Source organism: Aegilops tauschii, chromosome 7 (assembly GCF_002575655.3).
Source record: "Aegilops tauschii subsp. strangulata cultivar AL8/78 chromosome 7, Aet v6.0, whole genome shotgun sequence".
In the NCBI taxonomy this organism is placed as follows: Eukaryota; Viridiplantae; Streptophyta; class Magnoliopsida; order Poales; family Poaceae; genus Aegilops; species Aegilops tauschii.
In genome coordinates this window covers 52,577,234-52,584,823 of record NC_053041.3, presented here as the reverse complement: position 1 = coordinate 52,584,823, position 7,590 = coordinate 52,577,234, and positions in this window count along the sequence as shown.

Sequence of the window (7,590 nt, the reverse complement as noted above, 5' to 3'; positions counted from 1 at the left end):
TCTATGTCTACAATGCTCTGCACGGAGCTACTCTAGCTAATCGCTCCCACCTTCAATATGTATCCAGATTGAGACGTAGAGTCATCCGGATCAATGTCAAAGCATGCATCGACGTAACCCTTTATGACGAACTCTTATCAACTCCATAACCGAGAAACATTTCCTTAGTCCTCTTAGGTAACTAAGGATAATTTTGACCGCTGTCCAGTGATCCACTCCTGGACCACTATTGTACCCTCTTGCCAAACTCATGGTGAGGTACACAATAGGTCTGATACACAGCATAGCATACTTTATAGAACCTATGAATGAGGCATATGGAATGACTTTCATTCTCTTTCTATTTTCTGCCGTGGTCGGGTTTTGAGTCTTACTCAACTTCACACCTTGCAACACAGGCAAGAACTCCTTCTTTGACTGTTCCATTTTGAACTACTTCAAAATCTTGTCAAGGTATGTTCTCATTGAAAAATCTTAGCAAGTGTCTTGATCTATCTCTATAGATCTTGACGCTCAATATGTAAGTAGCTTTACCGAGGTCTTTCTTTGGAAAACTCCTTTCAAACACTCCTTTATGCTTTCCAGAAAATTCTACATCATTTCCGATCAACAATATGTCATTCACATATACTTATCAGAAAGGCTGTAGTGCTCCCACTCACTTTTTGTAAATACAGGCTTCTCGAAAAGTCTGTATAAAACCATATACTTTGATCACACTATCAAAGCGTACATTCCAACTCCGAGAGGCTTGCACCAGTCCATAAATGGATCGCTGGAGCTTGCACATTTTGATAGCACCTTTAGGATCGACAAAAACTTCTGGTTGCATCATATACAACTTGTCTTTAAGAAATCCATTAAGGAATGCAGTTTTTGACTTCCATTTGCCAGATTTCATAAAACGTGGCAATTGCTAACATGATTCGGACAGACTTAAGCATCGATACGAGTGAGAAAATCTCATCGTAGTCAACACCTTGAACTTGTCGAAAACCTTTTGCGATAATTCGAGCTTTGTAGATAGTAACACTACTATCAGCGTCTGTCTTCCTCTTGAAGATCCATTTATTCTTAATGCCTTGCTGAGCATCGAGCAAGTCAACCAAAGTCCAGACTTTGTTCTCATACATGGATCCCATCTCAGATTTCATGGCCTCAAGCCTTTTCGCGGAATCTGGGCTCATCATCGCTTCCTCATAGTTCATATGTTCGTCATGGTCAAGTAATATGACCTCCAGAACAGGATTACCGTACCACTCTGGTGCGGATCATACTCTGGTTGACCTACGAGGTTCGGTAGTAACTTGATCTTAAGTTTCATGATCATCATCATTAGGTGTAGGAATCACTGGAACTGATTTATGTGATGAACTACTTTCCAATTCGGGAGAAGGTGCAATTACCTCATCAAGTTCTACTTTCCTCCCACTCACTTCTTTCGAGAGAAACTCCTTCTCTAGAAAAGATCCATTCTTAGCAACGAATATCTTGCCTTTGGATCTGTGATACAAGGTGTACCCAACAGTTTCTTTTATGTATCCTATGAAGACACATTTCTCCGATTTGGGTTCGAGCTTACACTAGTAGAAAAAGGGTCATCTGTCCCGGTTCGTAAGGCCCATTTGTCCCGGTTGTTGAACCGGGACTAAAGGGTCGTTACTAAAGCCCTAGGCCTTTAGTCCCGGTTCTTACATGAACCGGGACAGATGGGCCTCCACGTGGCCGGTGCGGCGAGCCCACGCAGGAGGGCCTTTGGTCCCGGTTGGTGGCACCAACCGGGACCAAAAGGCCTCCACGCGTCAGCATTTCAGTGGCTGGGGTTTTTTGTTTTTTTTGAAAGGGGGGAGGGTTTAGGGGGTAATTTAGGGTGTGTAAGCTAGCTAACAGAGAGAACTGTCCTCTCTTATTTCCGTGCTTGTTTACCAACACTACTGCTATGCCTAAACATGGCTTAGATTAAAGTGAAGGCAACATGTGGTGCATGTTGAAAGTAATATTAATCCTACCTTGATCAAGTTTGGATTAGTACTACTTTCGACATGCACCACATGCTTGTTGCCTTCACTTCATTCCAATCCATGTTCATTTCACCCACTGATATATAATAACTCTTCATGCCCGCATCATGCATCATCATAATAACAAGTCCTACTAATCATCATCATACAACTTCTACTCGTTATTAATAACAAGTCATACGATCATCATCCTCATAGTCATCGAACCAACCCTACTTAATTGTTCTTAGCACATGATCATCAGTATTAGGTAGGACCTAAATACCCTCTTTAAGGTAAAATAGCATAAAACAATATAGACCCCGCCTCTCCATTATGGAGAATGGAGATCATCCTGTCTCCAATTTTTGCGCTTCGCTTCCTTTTGCTTCCAAGAACCTCCTTGCGACTGTCCATACATTTTTTCCATCCTTTGATTTTCATGTCTCCACTTCTTTTAGAAATCCGGTATGGACAGTTGAGATTCGTAGGATGACCTGGTTGTATGTTCAAAACATCAAGGCTACCATTCTGATACATCAAATGAGGCACACAATCCTCTGGGATTATCTGTTGAAAAACATAGTAATAACTTCATAGTTAGCAATGATGTACTAGTTTTAGAAGTATGCAAAAGATGCACGGATGTCGTAATAGTAAGAAATCTTACCAGGGTATCTCCATAGTAGTTACCGTAGTTCAACACGTGCACTAGTGGCACGTATTGACCATAATGTGGAGGAGTTTTACAATAGATATTGTAATTTTCAAGATCAGTACAAAATCCGACCAGATGAGTTTTCTCCTTATAAGTTAACTCAGAGCCATCGGTATAGTAGGTTCTGTCTACCATGTTCCGCACATTGTTTGAACAATCAAAATAAGCTGTCAACTATTTTGAAATGAACAATATAAATTAGCTAATAACTATGTTTGAGAAACTCACATAGCGGTAGAATTGGAGGCGTATCAACAAGGACCCAAATGTCCATATTGTCTTGCTCGATGTCAGGATCACCAAGATCCATGGTGACAAGCACACCCTCATCAAAACCATACATCTTGCAAAATGCTTCCCAATTTTTGCAACCAAAATGGGTTACGCTCTCAGAATTATACAGATTTACTTCAAAATCTATATCATGATGGGTCCTTAGGTGAATTTTCTTTGTTTCCATACTTTCATGGTCTTCAAAACCCATCCTCTCCAAGACGTGGCGTCTTGTATGGCATGGGATAAGCTAGTCGAATTATAAAAGATGAAAAGTACACGTTAAAATAGTTGAAGTCGTGCTTAATTAAGAAAAAATAACACTTGTCGTCATTGCGTACCGTTTCAACATCGAAGGTCTCCTCCAGCTTAATACTGAAGCGCCGATCTTCGTCCAGGTGAGGCCTGTCGCACAGACCTCGGTCGTCGTGGTACCAGTCGCACTCCCACGGGAGACTTTCGTCATCCGAGTAGGACACTTCCTATGTTCATAATTCAAATATTAAACGTCTACAATTAAATATATGTAGTAAAAAACCAAAGTTAGATCATTATTATTCATCACGGGTTGACTATCGGTTTGTCAAGTCTTTTCTTGAAAACTCTCAGCTCACGTGATGTATACATTCGACCGTTGGTGATGGTCGCACCTCCATTTGTCCCCGAGTGCATTACACCAAAATGTCTAGCACACGGGAACAAAGGAGAAGCGACCCCCACGACAACAGTCGGGATTCTTCGTCCTATCATATAGATATGGTGGAACTCTCCCTCACTGATTCCTCTCAGACATTTCCGACCGTCGGTGATGGTAGCTCCTTCCTTTCGTTCCCGAGTACATTACACCAAATTGTCTAGCACACGGGAACGAAGGAGAAGCTACCCCCACGACAACAGTCGGGATTCTTCGTCCTCTCATATATGGTGGAGACTCAATAGACTTAAAGTCAACCCGAAATATCGTTTAATTATCTTTCTAAAACCGGTTCGTGGCTGGTCTCACCTCGAGGTCGGAGGGGGTCGGTGACGGGGACGACGGCGGGGATGATGGAGGGGGGCTCCTAGATTTCTGCGAAAACAAAAACCATATAAGCTATCAACTAATCATATGCATACGCCTTGCATAGTGCTCTCCAATTTTAGCATTCAAAGTAGGAGTAGTTTTCCAATTTGAGCATTCAATAAGCAAAATCAAATCACAAAATAAAGTAGTATTCAAATTAGGATGCATTAAATTATAAGCAAAACTACATCATCTCCATGCATCCGTACATCGTCGAATATTATCACTAATACACCTCGAATACTATCATACATATCGCCAGTACAGCTAGAACCGTAGCGCCCGACGGGTATCGGCGCGGGCGGTGGACACCCAAACGGAAGGAACCATCACAGGATCATAGCTCCAGTGAGATCCCTAAAGAACCTGCCAGGTATTGTCGAACCTGCCCTCCAACGCAACCATGTAGCGACGGACGTGCTGGTCCACCTCGCTGACACGGTGATGTACCACCTCCGCGGTGTCCGGAAGCCTCGGCACCGTCACTGGCCCACGCGACCGCCACCAAACAAGGATCGGGTCAACGACGGGCTGGCTCCTCACCAACCTACGCCCCCCCGGAAGGTAGCACCTCCCAAAACCAGCCAGGCGGAGCCCAGTCCCGGACATGGCCCCTCTGATCAAGCCGGCCTCCTCCGCCGAGTCGGCGACGAGGATGCGGGATTGGCATCGTCGACGTCGATGCGGGAATAATTGCTTTAACTAAAAAAAATAAACTAGTTCTATTAATTTTCTTGCTAAAAATAAACTACTTCTATATATAGTAAAATAAAGTAGTTTTATTAAATCATCTGGTTCAACTAGCTACTAAGCACTTACTATAAATAAAATAAAGTAGTACTTACTAAAAACAAACTACTTCAATATATAGTAAAATAAAGTAGTTTTATTAAATAAACTAGTTCAACTACTAAGCACTTACTATAAATAAAATAAAGTAGTACTTACTAAAAATAAACTACTTCTATATATAGTAAAATAAAGTAGTTTTATTAAATCAACTAGTTCAACTACTAAGCTCTAACCTAAAATCAAGTAGTACTTACTAATTTTACTTTTTCCTCTACACTAACCTAAAATGCACTAACCTAAATAAAAAATTAATACATATATGAAAAAAACATATATAAACAAAAAAATGCTATGAACATTATATTAATACATACATAGCCACATCCATTCATCATATAACTACTACATACATATATACATGAAAAAATGCAATGAACAAAAAATTAATACACATTATATGAAAAAAAGCACTGAACAGAGCCGTGGCGGCGGCGGCTCACATCGGGGGCGGCCGGCGAGGGCGACGGCGGGGGCGGCGAGGGCGTCGGCGACGGCCACGGTGGGGGGCGCGGGCCGGGGCAGGGGCGTGGCCGGCGACGATGGCTGGGGGCGGGTCGTGGCGCAGGGGCGCGCCCGGGCGTGCTCGGGGGCGGAAGAGGGCGACGGCGTGGGTGGCGGACGGCGTCGGTGTGGGCTCGAGGGCGGCGGATGGCTTCGGCGTGGGCTCGGGGGCACGGGCGACGGCGGCGGGCCAGCCTTGCGGCGTCGAGGAGGTCGGCGTCGTCGGGGGCAACTGGCGATGAAATTCTGAATTTTCGCCAAGTGTTTCTTATATAGGAAAGGCTTTGGTCCCGGTTCGTCGCACCAACCGGGACCACCTTTAGTCCCAGTTGGTGCCACCAACCGGGACCAACAACCTCTTTTCAGCAGCCCAAAGGGCGGGAAGCGGCGGCCTTTGGTCCCGGTTGGTGGCACCAACCGGGACTAAAGGGTTGGCATTGGTACCGGTTGGCGCCACGAACCGGTACCAATGCACACCTTTAGTCTCGGTTGGTGCCACCAACCGGGACCAGAGGCCTTTTGCTGCTGCGCCCGCGTCAAAAGTTTAGTCCCACCTCGCTAGTTGAGAGGGGCGCACAGTGGTTTATAAGCCCCACTGCCGCACCCCTCTCAAGCTCCTCTCCATTGCGGGCTTACGGGCCTAATTGTCACTGCTATGCCTGATGGTTACTGGGCCTTCTGCGGGCCTGAATCCTGGCCCATTGATGGGTTTCTAGTCGTATTCAGGCCATGGTGGCCCAGTAGGTGGCATATTTTTTTATTTTTTGCCAGTCTTTTGTTTTCTTTTTTGCTTTATTTATTTTGTTTTGTTTCTACGTACAACAAAAAACTTATTTATGTTATTTTTTGTTTCTAATTACTTATTTATTTTACTTTATGATAATTCTTTTTGCTATTAAAGTTTCTATCAAAAAAGTTCTTTATGAAAATTCTTTTTGCTTTTAATGATTTTGAACAGAAAATACTTCGATAATTTTAGTTGCATCGATTTTATATGATTTTAGTTTCAATAATACTAGAGGTTTCTTATAATGGTTTGAACAAAAAATACTTTGTTAATTTTAGTTTCATAAATTTTATTAAAGTTTATTTTATTTTGTTTCTACTTATATATTTTAATAAAATTTATATTATTTTGTTTCTAATTACTTATTTATTTTATTTGTTATTTTTCATGCACCATTTTTCATGCATTTACTAATTATTTTGAGCTATAAGATCCTAAAATTGAAAAGCATTTCAAATGAACTCTGAAAAGGTTGAAAGTTGGCATGGTATCATCATTTCATCCACATAGCATGTGCAAGAAAGTTGAGAGGGTTACGGCAAAAACTGGACGCACTTCCTGTACAAAACGGACAATCTCTTTCAAATTATCAGGATTTCATACGGAAACTCGTCTATTACAAAGGGATTTCATTTTTTAAAACTTATTTGAACTCTTGACTTTTTGTGAGTTCAAAATGCACCATTCAGAGCCACATCATCATTTTTCAATCCTTTCTGACTTCATTTGTTATTTTTCATGCATTTACTAATTATTTTGAGCTATAAGACTCTAAAATTGAAAAGCATTTCAAATGAACTCTGAAAAGGTTGAAAGCTGGCATGGTATCATCATTTCATCCACATAGCATGTGCAAGAATGTTGAGAGGGTTACGGCAAAAACTGGATGCACTTCGTGTACAAAACGGACAATCTCTTTCAAAGTATCAGGATTTCATACGGAAACTCGTCTGTTACAAAGGGATTTCATTTTTTAAAACTTATTTGAACTCCTGACTTTTTGTGAGTTCAAAATGCACCATTCAAAGCCACATCATCATTTTTCAATCCTTTCTGACTTCATTTGTTATTTTTCTTGCATTTACTAATTATTTTGAGCTATAAGACCCTAAAATTGAAAAGCATTTCAAATGAACTCTGAAAAGGTTGAAAGTTGGCATGGTATCATCATTTCATCCACATAGCATGTGCAAGAAAGTTGAGAGGGTTACGGCAAAAAGTGGATGCACTTCGTGTACAAAACGGATAATCTCTCTCAAAGTATCAGGATTTCATACGGAAACTCGTCTGTTACAAAGGGATTTCATTTTTTAAAACTTATTTAAACTCCTGACTTTTTGTGTGTTCAAAATGCACCATCCAAAGCCACATCATCATTTTTCAATCCTTTCTGACT